We start from the raw sequence: 12,137 nt of genomic DNA on the forward strand, positions 1-12,137 counted from the left end.
CCCAGGAGGCCCTTTCAGCCCTTCTAAGCAGGCTTTGGTGCTCAGCAGACCCCAGAGCCATGGTGCTGCGGCAGCACTGGCAGTTCTCAACAGGAGAAGTCCTCGAGCAGCTGCGAGGAGCGACAGACGAGTGCCACACACTGTGCGTTCATCCCAAGCATGGTGCAAGCCTCCCAGGTTGTCAGTGACGTTTGTGCTGCATCAATGTGCCTAGGTTTTCCAGGTAGCTCTCCCATTGTTTCTTGGGGTGCTTAGCAATTCTGAACCAGAAAAGTGATGCTAATGCAACAAGCCAAGCACCCGCTTCCAGCCCTCCTCTGGGAGTAGGCATGAAAGGATTACACATCTTTAAGCAGCTCTTAATAAAGAAGTCCTAAAGCAGCGAGTCCATCTGATCCGACATTGCTTCTGTCTGATGGAAGCCCTCAGCAGTTTGGGCAAAAACATACACAAATGTGCTGCCGCCTGGTAAACCTGGAAGGAGAGCTTATGTTTCATGGAGATGCAGCCCTCACGGCACATCCCAGAGGATGCTGGTGGACTCAAGCTTCCCGGGAGAAGCTGGTCCGCCTTCCCTCTGCATACAGGCAGTGCACACAAGGCCTTCCAGTTTCAAAAGCCAAACATTATTTCTGGAGTAGCCGCCTGGGAAGGGCTGCTAAAATCTTGCATAATAATAATAAACATTTCAGATTTGCTCACTATTTTTCATCTGAACATTTCATGGACATTTGTGCATTAGGCTTCACATCTTCAGTGGGGAAGGTTGGTGCTGCTACTCAGAGACAGGAGAAAAGAGACACTGGGCATTGCATTTTCTGGCCAAACCTTTCACAGATTGGATCCCATACAAAATCCCAATGTCTGTTCTCCTTCATCCCCATGTACCTGCTCCCCATTGCTGAGATGCCGCATGGCAGCACTGTGGCTGTGAAACAGCAATGGCTCACACACGCTTCTCAGAAAGTATTTATTTGGTGCTGGAGACACTGTCAATTTTTTGCTCCTGCAATTTAAGGAATAAAGTGCCTAATGTCATTTCCATCCAGGTGGGGCTGCCTGGCCCAGGCCCCCCAGCTATGGTGTAAGCGGAGCTGGGCTCTGCCGTAAGGGCAGGGATGGTACCAGGGCTGGAGCCGGGCTGCGGCATCTGACAAAACCTACAGGCTTGAATTCTGCCGTCTGCTTACCAGGCTTGATTGAAAGTGGAGGAATTATAGTAAATTACCTGATTACGTGAAGGCTGACAAATGATAGCAGGTATTACAGCCAAGGTTGAATGAGAGCTTGGCCGTTCCTGTCTCTACAGGAGGAGTGGGAGTTTTGCCCTGGTAATAACAAGCTTTGCAAGTTTCTTCTCTTCGGAGATTTTTTTCTTTTTTCTTTTCTTTTTCTTTTTTTCTTTTTTTTTTTTCTGAAGATGGAGAAGAAAACATACAAATTGCACATAATAAGAAGAACACACAGAAAAAGAGCCAGCTGTACTCACAGATGTTACAATACATCTAAAGGTGCTTCTCTATTTTCTCTGCTCTTAGAATAGGCTGTATACATCTGATGAATAATGCAAGAGATCTCCTCTATAGAATTAATAGCATGCAGCCCTCCTTGGCGTTCCTTTAATCGCACTCAGCACCCAGTGGGCCTGGGAGGGAAGTCAGCATCACCCTTAGGTAATCCCAGTGGGTGCCAGCCATCCCAGTCCTTCACACCTTTAACGCCCTGCTAAATTTTTGATTCAACAAAACCAAAATCCATGAGCAGCTCTATGAGCATTCCTCCTCAATGAGGGCAAAGCTTGAGTTAAAGTCAATTGATGTTTCACATTTCAGTTGAATGCAACCGGTGTTTACAAACGATGTTTGTAAGGAAAAGCCTTTGCTTAATTAGATGGACTCAGTCAACTTAATTCAGGCATGGCAATATTTCAGGTTTGTCTTCATGCAAATTCATAGAGAGAGAGAGCATTTTACTCACTTAAAGAAGAGTGACTTAGAGGTAGATCTGACTCTCCCAGTCTACAAGATGCACACGAACTATTTATTCTGCCTCTGTTAGATACTCACTATTAGCAGTGCAGGTGGTGTGCTTTCCAGTATCACACACACCATGCGAGCATACAGATCAAGACAGGAACCCAAGCTATTCCCAGAAACAAAGGCACAGAAATGTATATGTGAAGCTTTGCAAATTAGGAGATTAAAAGAGAAGTTCAGCTACGCTGAATCTGAAAGTGATTCCGTTTTTGAAAAAAAAAAAAAAAAAGGGTAAGTGGTGGCTCCTGGTCCATCCAGTGCTAGCTCAAACAACCAGACAGCAAGAGGCAGCAGAGAGGGAGTTTTGTGCAAAGAAAAGGTAAATCAAATGTGAGTCATAGGCAAGTGTAAGAGAACATTGCAAACCCCAGCTCCCATCCATCAGAAAACCTGATTACCTTAATGTGTTTTGTTTAGAAAGATTTGTACATACATAAATCAAAATGTTTTGCTTTGCCTGGTTGAACTGTTGCAGCAGCCAAGCAGCTTACCTGCCCAGCCTGGGCTCTCCACCTCAATGCCATCTCCGTCCGCTGGCCGTCTGTCCTTCTGTCCCACCCAGCCGCCCTGGGGCCCTGCTCTGCACCCCAAGGGCACGAGAGCCCCTGCACTGTCGGGCAGCGGGAGGACAGCACAGAGCATCTGAACCCCAGTTCCCGCAGGCACTCAGCCAGCTCTGGCCAACACAAAGAAACACTGAATTAACTGAAAATGACATGTTTTGATTTGGCTTAATATGCCGGGATAGGTCGATCCGGATCCGCTAGTCAGGAATGATGTGTTCCATTTAAATCTTTTTGACAAAACAGAAACATCCATGCGCTTCCTTTAAAATCACTTTTTTCCATGGAAAAAATTGATCTTTCTACAGAAAATGCATTTTCTGTATACACAAACACTTGAACACCTCTAATTACAATACTGGTGAGTTTGCTAACAAATTTCTTGTGAGCTGTAGGGCCTGAGTCTCGATTACTATAAAGCCATTTTCAATCCCCTTACTCCCTGACACTTAAGAGCCATACAATGGGTATAAAAAATAATTTTGGAGAAGCATTCAGAGCCCCCACCCAGAATACCTTTCTGTCTGCAAACTGTGACAGGCACACACAAAAACAGCTGTACACAAACGATGTTGCACAACCTGGCCCCAATCCCCAAGCCAGGTGCAGCTCTCCTGCTGGAGCCCCACGCGCTCCTCCCGTTTTCTTATTTCCCTTCCAGGTGTCAACAAAAAGCTCAGAAAAAAAGGAGTGCCAAAGTTGGAGGAAGGGGGGGAGCTGCTGTTATGTCTTGAAAAATATAAATATACTTTCCCACTCCCATGATGACTAATATATTTGTCAACTGGTCTTTATGGGAAAGTAGTAAAGAAGATTTCCAATGCCTTGTAGAGACATATATTCCCAGTGAAGAGCAAACTTTGAACCAATTTTTGATTTTAAAATTATTGAGAGGAGGGATTACCACAACCTAGAATAACTGTAGGTGAAAGGAAATTGATTTTTAGTCTGCTAATAATTTATTTTACATTCTTCATAATCATGCTCCAAAAAGCATATATTCTACAGCAATAAATAGTTCCACGAACTCTCCTCATTTACTCTCCCCACAGCATCCTTCAGACTTGTTTAATTTCATAGCCCAAGGCTGCTGTGGAATTTAGGTGAATTTAATATAGTGCCTGTTAGAGACGAGAAGCCATCCAAAAGTCACTGTTTCCCCTGCCAGCACAGGGTATCCTGCCAGTGACGGCTCCCACTGCTCTCCTTATAGGAAGCTCTCCCCTGCTCCTTAATAAGCTTTTTAATTTGGACTTCATCTGCAGCATTCAGGTGTTTCTACACCCAGACGGTGTTTCCCTCCCAAGCAGGATGCTGCTTTCTCTTCTGGCTTAGAGAGGCTGCAGAAAGCTTCCCCAGCGCTCCTCGTTCTGAATTAGCTGGTACAGGAACTGAATTTTTGAAAATAGGCAAGCAAAACAACAAGAAACAACACAAAACAGAACGTGATCAAAATGAACCAGAATGAAAGGCAGGGACAGCAGCCATGAAGTTGGTCGAGCTGGTCAGGTTGTGCAGCCCCGTCTGTGCTGTCCCTTCCCCCAGGGCCCCAGAGGTCCCCAGAGCAGGATGCCACCTTTGGTAGAGTGACACCACCTTTGGACTGCTCAGAGGTGTCAGCTCTGCAAGTTCTAGGCACAAAATTAAGGCAAATAAACAACAGCAACTGGGTGAGCTGTCTTGCCGTATTTTTTTTTTCTGGTTGGTTTTTTCTATTTAGTTCTGTGAACTACCAAAGATGTACAAACATTTATTTCCTCGACACAGAACGGAAACTGAGGCACACACTAGTTAAATAAAGTTTTCAAGTCAGTGACAGTAAACAAGCTTCACACTCAAATACACAAGAAAACTTCTGCCTGAAGTCACTGGTTCCTATTTTACACAATCTCTTGCCTGTTGAACAGACTGTCTTATCCTTAGCCCTCTGGGCAGAAAATCTCAGGACCGAAATACTCAGTGAACGTTGAGGACTGAAAATTCATGTTCAATTTATTGTTAAATATATGCCAGAAATGGAAAATGGATGGTATTTAATGATGATTCTTAATTCTTGGCTTTTAAAGCAGTCCAGGGAAGCACTGTGGGATAAACAGGGAATTTCCTGACTTCCATGTGAAGTCACCAACATTACTGTTCTATCTTTGCCTTGTTATTTTTCAGACTTTCTTCAAAGCCATCTAACATATCATTTAATGGGGATAAAAAAGCATTGTATTTAGTTATCTTATTTACCGAGTACCTTTAAGCCACAACTTCGGAACCTCTTTGTCATGACTTGAAACGGCGAAGCAAGCAGCTAATTAGGGCTTTCTTCCTCCACTTCGATTCATCTGCAAAGCATTCAGCCACCTGCGATATTGGAAGCAAGAGGGCATTCACAAAGAGGATGAAAATTGTCCCCAGACAGCTCAATTCAGGGCTGAAGAAAGATTTCTCTGAAAAGAGGATAGATAGCTATAGGAATTCAGAACTGGAAAAAACCCTCCTGGGACATCCTGACCAGGGGCTGTGGGCAGAGGCCCCACAGCGTGTCCTCCTCCTTGCGAGGTCCCTGATCCTCTTCAGCTCTGAGGGGCTCTTGCCTGGGAAGAGCCAAATCTCACCTTGGGGAACCCACTCCTCTTCCCCAAGGGCTGTGTCCTGAGCATCGCCCCCGAGCTGCGCTCTGCCTGCATCCCGTGCCTGGGAGACTTGTGCAAGGGAAAAAGGGCCCCTCGTTGGCAGACAGACCCGAGGACCTACGACATTGCTGCTTAGCTGGGCTTTCAAGGACTTGAAGCCAGATTTGCCCACAGCCAGTCCATATAACCTTGAAGAAGCTGCACTTTCAATCTGCATCTGCTCTGAAGTGACGGACCACCCCAAGACGTGGCCAGAGGCCAGCCCCAAGGACTGTGCTCTTCACTTGGAGGGGGTTTGGGTGCTCACCCTCTGATTACAAGGCAGATGGGCTGCCGGGGCCGTGCCTGACCCCCACATACCTGCTTTGTCAGAGCCACCAGATGGCTGAGGCTGGGGAAATAAAATGGCCCCAGGATCCTAAGCAGATCTTGCTACCTTCCACTACAGCCACTGGGGTTTGCAGCGCAGCCTGCCCACAAGGGCACTGAGGATGAGCAGATGTGAGTTTGGGAAAACTGCAGGCTGCTGTTCCCAGGACAGCTGAGCCAAGGTAAGTGTTAACATAGCTCCTGCGCTTTAATTTGTCTGTAAAATGAATGTTATTCTCAGGGGCTGCAATAAGGTTGCAACATGCTTAAATACTTCATTAATGAGGGCTCTGTAAGTACCACAGAGACAAACAAGATTTTAGAGGGGAAGAAGCCTTTGTGCTTTCCCTTTCTCCACTGGGGAGAATTTCAACTCACTGTCCAATTTACAATTACTAACAGAAAATTTTGCACATGGAAATGGATTTGCTTGCACTGTTTCTGCCTCCATCTAAATGTTTTTAAACTTTGCATCTTGGGAAGAATTGGCAGTCATGCTTTGGTGGATTCCTGTTCTTATTGTCTATGGGTCTGGGGGGGATTTTCTTCATGTGTTATCACACGTTTCTATTGCTTTCATCAGGAACATGACCATGTCATCTCTAACGAATACCTGTAAATTCACACAGCACAACAGTCTACCAGACAAAGCATTTGCAGTCTGTTACAGAAACGAATTTTTCCCTAGTAGGGAAAGGGACACCATGAATACATACAAGTCTTGTTAGCATGACTATTTGTATTCTTTTTAACTATACATGCAGACATTCATATTCTTGGGGCTTTTTTTGAAGAGAGAAGGAATGAGAAAGTGAGACCAGACAGAGGTATGAATAAGGCTACCATGAAGCCACTCCTCTGAGCCTTGCCATCAGGGGCTCAGCAATGCTGGGGAAATGGAGGTGAAGGGCAGCTTTTACCACTCTTCCTTATTTGGCTCCTGCTATAACTTAAAAACACTTCCAGGTTTCTTTAACTGCTAGCAATAAATAACCATTGCCAAATGCCACACCACCATCCAGGATATGTCCCCTCACCCACTTTGACATGCCAACCCCATTGACTTCTGCTTTAAAGTCCCCTTTGGGACCTTAAAAGTGAGACAAAGGGGTTGGATCTTTCAAAGGTCTGGTCTATAATGGCTGTAGAAAAATCCCAAGCTATTTAAACTATTGTGCTTAAAAATAAAATTGGCTCTGTTTTTTGAAGTCTTCTTAAATCCTCCTACTCAGGGAGAGAAGATAAAAATATCCCACTGCACCTGGTTACCTTAACCATTTCTAGCAGCCACTGCTTTCTGAGAAGAGGTGATTCAAGATGTTGTCCCTAAACTACTATTTCCTGACATTTCATGGGTTGGATACTTTAGGATTTAGGCAATGTGCACTGAATCAGAGAAAAGGTCAAGAACTTGAGGCACTTGTGTCCGATGGAAGTGCAACTTGTATCTCACTGCAACTTTCACCCCTTCGGTTTTGCTTCCACAAAAGCCTCTTAACTCATTTCCTTCAAGGGAAACTGGTTCCCTTTCGACTGCTCTGTTGTAGGCTTGAAATCTCAAGCAGGCTCCTAAAAATAAAGGCATGACCCTAACATCTGTGTCATTCTAATACCAGCAAAAGCAGGGCTTGAAGTTCTTTAAATCAGTTTCATTCCTTGGAATAAGGAGGATCGTCCCTCTCCGGTCAAAAGTCACAGCTGGCAGATGTTCGGTTTTATCCCCTTTGGCCATTGGCAGTGGCAGATTCAGAGCTGTTACAAAGTGCTAAGGCTCTGCACCAGCTCTTAGCTCTGGGAAATACCGGCTGTCTGCTCTCATTCACTCTCTCAAAGCAATCTTTAATCTCCCCAAAGTCCCCTTTGGACTCCCTGTTCCAAGGCTGCATCTAGAAGAACGTCTTCACACAACTGCAAAGTCCAAAGTGCAATGCAACCTCAGGGCACCAAGTGAAAAAAGTGAACATGAAAGATTAACAAATAAATAAATAAATAAATAAATAAACCTACCACAAAACTGACATGACTACCAAAATCTCCACCCATGAAGATGCTTGATCTGCTTATTCCTTTGACCATCGAAGCCAAGAAGTCCTGTGCTTTCTTCCCTCATTCTCTGCCTGCAATGGGAGGGAGAGGGTCTGTGAGGTCCAAGAGCTGACTTATGGAAAGCACTTGGGCACACCTTGCACGCACTGCACACACTTGCCTGAATAAGATCATGCCATGAATACTGCTACCATCCTTAAATTTAAGAGCTAAATTGCTTTGCTTCCTTTTCTGACAGGCCCAGCCTCAGCAAACCCAAGGCAGACATGTAATACAGAAGAACACATCTTATTTTTTAAGCTGATGGAAGGCAAAGGAAATGCAGTCAAGAGCTAAAGGAAAGCAGAGAACACGAACAGGGAGAAAATTGCAAGCTGGCAGATCTGCAGGTGAAGTACAAGCCCAAAACAGACCTTAAACTACTGACCAGATCGTTGGAGTCATGTAAGGCGAGACAGAATCAGCAGAGATTTCATTACTCACAAATCCCCCCAGATGCCTTAAATAATTTGCAGCAAACACGGGGACATAAAGACCAGAAGTCCCATTAGGAGTCACATGGAATTGCTTTTGTTCATTAGGGTGAGTCACACAAAACACATTATTACATAAAGCGGGATGTCTCATTAATTACACCAGTCTGGGGGCTACTGGAATTGCTCCAGGAGACTCAGTCCTTGTCCTCAGCATTGCAGAAAGCCCCACGGTGCCCCTCAGCACTCCCACCGCAGCTCTGGCTCCCAGCACCCTTGCTATGACCCTGCCCATGGGTGCCAGCGTGCATTTCTCCAGCGAGGTCACTTGTCTCATCAGCTGCCCCCCGAGGACACAAGTCTCCTTGTGCTCACCCCATGCAAGCAGGGCTCAGCTCCAGCCTGACACCAGCAAGGGAAAATCCACCCTGAGCCCACCTCCTGCCAGCGCCGTCAACACGGAAAAAATAACAGACTGAAGGAGGAGCTTTAACAAATATTTTGTTTGGAATAAGGAGGCAGCACTGCACTATGGCTTTCAGGGAGAAGGGAACTGGAGCATTGCAGCAGCAGCTGCCAGTGTTTGCCCACGCAGGCAGGCGGTGGCTGTGCCTGCCAGCTGCAGGAAGCACCCCAGGACCCACATTTCCCAACACAGGCTGCACGCCTGTGAACAGCCACGAGGTCCAGCCCTGCTCACACGGACAGCAGCGCAATAGGGTGCTATCCACCTCAGTTCTGTCACCCACAGGTATCCGAGTGAGCCTGAATTTCAGGAACAAAAATAGAGGGTTGCCTTCCAACTCCCTCCTACCTCTGCAACGGGGAGAGTTGTTAAGGGAGACATAAACCACTTCGCTTCTCCACAAATTCGGTCTTTAAAAAATCTGGGTCATCCTGTGGGGGCCCCCTGCAACTCCAGGGTTATGGGGCAGACTAAAACCCCCCAGACCTCTTCAAGTTTCCTCTCTGCCATCCCACAGCTTTGTAGGCAGGGCTGTGCCCGGTGATGGATACTTGTACCCTGCAGTGATGTGAGTCAGAGATCAGAGACAGGAACGGGAATTAGATATTGCTGTTTGGCAAAGAGGAGGATCTTATGAATAAGTCAGGGGATCACAGAGATCTGCACCAAAGCGACCGTCCTGAAAAGTATTGAGGCCTATATTTGATTGTAGCCAGAGTCCACAGTATGGATGTTACCAAAATACTGCTGCCAGCATACGGTGCTGGTTGCCTCCACGGAAAATACGGGATTTATTGGTGGGGAGAAGGGAAAAGGTCAGGGAATATCTTCACACATTTTGCTAACAGCTAGTCACTGTGACTATATCAATATGCAACAGCAATGACAGGGACAGATGATCTAAAACTCCCTGCATTATTAATATCTGGTGAAAGATGAGGCAGCTATTGGGAAAAGTATCTGTTTGCATGTTTAATATACAACGCTCTAAACCTCAATGCACTGCTGCAGATGATGCTGTTTGGAAACGCAGCTAACCTTTGAAGAAGTCCCACACTGAACAGAACAAGATATATTTCCTAAGTTCAAGCACTCCTACATGCTCTAGGCTTGGAAATAGGATTGTTAAGAACGGGGGGGGGAGTGGATTTGGGGAGAAGAAGAGAGAAAAAGCGGTGACAAATGCTGATGCAAAATGAAGTAGAAGCAAAGAGGTGGGAAATAAATGTATGGAGACAGTTTCAGGTCTGTCCAGACTCTACCAACTCCCTGTCTGTCATCCAGGTCAGGATTTCAGCCCCCATGAGACACCCATCCCGCAACACAGGGCAATGCCACACCACATCCCACAAGTGGGAAGGTGCTTTCTTACTCCCCTCTGAGCCTCCAGCTCAGTGAGACACTACCCACTTGTGCACGCCTTGCCCAAGATAAGCAGTTCACCCCAGCACTTCATACACCAGATTCTCATCCTGTCACTGCCTGAAAAAGTCTATATAAAGCTCCAGTTTGGCTTCTGGAAGGGGTTTGCCTCCTCTCTCTCAAGCTCAGCCTCACGACGACTAGAGGAACAAGCAGTGGGTTCTCTACAGCAACAGGGGTGCAGGAAGGGAGGACAGGGAGGTGCAAGAAACCAGGAGGTGTTTCTCCTCCAGGTCCCCCTGAAATTGCACCTGATCATGGTATGGTTCAAAGAAAGTATGAATAAGGCAGAGGCAGTGCCCTAAGTTCTGTAGTAACCAACAAAATCCCAGAAAGACTTTATCCTAAATTCTTTAGCATCAAATGACTAAGCAGCACGTGTAAAAGTAAGCCTCAATGCTCACAGACAACAAGGAGTCCAGGAGATGTGGGTTTCATGGGTTTCTTCCTCTGCTATGTTAAGCTTAAATAGAATTATATGGTCTTTAGTTTACCTTGCCATGCAGGCACATTAGGCATGGATTTCTCTAAAGCCAGAACATCACAAGATATCCAAACAACCTTGTCATTGCAATTTTTCACAATTTCTCTCTTTTGTGTATCTGTGAGCTCTGACTACAGCAAAATTTCTTCTCCTCAGCCCACTGCCATCTGGAGCAAGGTTCAGACTCAGTCACAAGTATAATGGAAAAGGATATTTCTGGGGAATGGTGGGAAGGTTAATTACGTGAATGCTTAGAGCTGGTGATCTCTTTCATCATCTCACTGGGATGCTCTGATCTCCACTGTGTGATCTGGATCCAACAAGATGAAGTAACTGGGAAGAGAGCAAGAGCTTTGAGATCTGATCAGTATTGGGGTAACAAAACATCAGTCAACATAGCAGGGAGAGTAACCCCAAGTGATTTCCAGTCTGGAATTATCCTGATTCACCCAGAAGACTGGAGTGGGCTCGAGACATCTGCAGATCATCAGAAGACTCTCAGCAGCTGCAGGGACTCTGCAACAAACAGCTCTGGGCCAGCTCTGCTCTCAAGAGGACAAAAACAAATGGTGCTCAGATGGGTTAATTCCAGGTTGTCTGTTAGGCTTCACAGGGAATACCAAAACCTTAATTACCAGGGTTATCAGAGAATGCCTTGTCACCTCCTGCCATTAAGAGACCAGGTGGCACCCATCACTGTGCACAGCTCAGACATCACACCATCTTCCCAAACTGCCCTCCGGGTACAGGCTGGATCCCTCCGTGCTGGTTTCAGCAACACATGGCATCTGCTCGAATGGCTTCAGCTCTCTGACAACATCCTTTAGCCATTTTAGTGCTCTTTGCTCTTTCTCTGAGGCCCTGGCTTTGAGGGCTACGCTCCTCCAACACTGCACAAGGCAGAGACCAGGAAGGAGAAAAGGAAGAGATGCTAATGCCCTTATCAGAGAGCGTGTTTATTTCTGCTGGGCTTGGCTGGAGGGGTCTGGATGCTTTTATGTGACTTGACATCCACACCTCAAATAATAAAACCCACATCCCCCAGAAGGCCAGAGACATATTATTTCCTGATGCTATTTCTAGCGCTGTCCAGCAGACACGGCTGGGGAAGAAGAGCAGCTGCAGCTCGGGTGGCTTCACAAGCTGCTGCTGGCCTGCCCGTTCCAGGCAATGCCTGTCAGGGCCGAGCGAGCTGGGCTCCCGTAATCAGGCAAAGCTGTTGTTTCTCAGCACCTCACGGTCTCTTGACTTTTCATCTTGATTAAAGACTACACTGAACGACAGAATTAGCAAGGCAGCAATCCCAATCCTTTTGCTGCTCCTGAAATCCAGTCGCCTGCCCACTGCCCACGTGCTCATCCTCCGGGCTACCAATTAGCGGCACCAGCTGCTAGCCTGGATGCCAGGGCCAGGAGCTATTAGTGCACAGACCATTAGCTTTAAAAGGCATTTGGAACTTCTGAATGTATTAGGGTTCATGTGACTGACGTACAGCACAGCCATATGTGGCTCACTGATTTTTCTGTCAACTGTTTTTTCTCCAAAAATGTGCTGGGTTATTGGAGCGTCCTAGGTGGAGTACTCGTGAACACCTCTCACCAAGCTGGTTCAGTAACCACATGCAGTTGAATACTTGTTACCTGCTTTAACTAAC

General features: G+C 46.3%; 1 long non-coding RNA gene across 1 annotated transcript; it reads right to left on the reverse strand.

The window, feature by feature from the left end:
* Positions 1-2,305: 2,305 nt before the first annotated feature.
* Positions 2,306-7,710, reverse strand: LOC310882381. Its single transcript, XR_014572931.1, has 3 exons — positions 7,600-7,710; positions 4,842-5,037; positions 2,306-2,712 (listed from the first exon to the last, which is right to left on the reverse strand). It is a non-coding gene; the product is annotated as an uncharacterized lncRNA (long non-coding RNA).
* Between the last annotated feature and the right edge of the window lie 4,427 nt (positions 7,711-12,137).

Source organism: Anser anser (assembly GCF_964211835.1).
Source record: "Anser anser genome assembly, chromosome: 16".
Classification (NCBI taxonomy): domain Eukaryota; kingdom Metazoa; phylum Chordata; class Aves; order Anseriformes; family Anatidae; genus Anser; species Anser anser.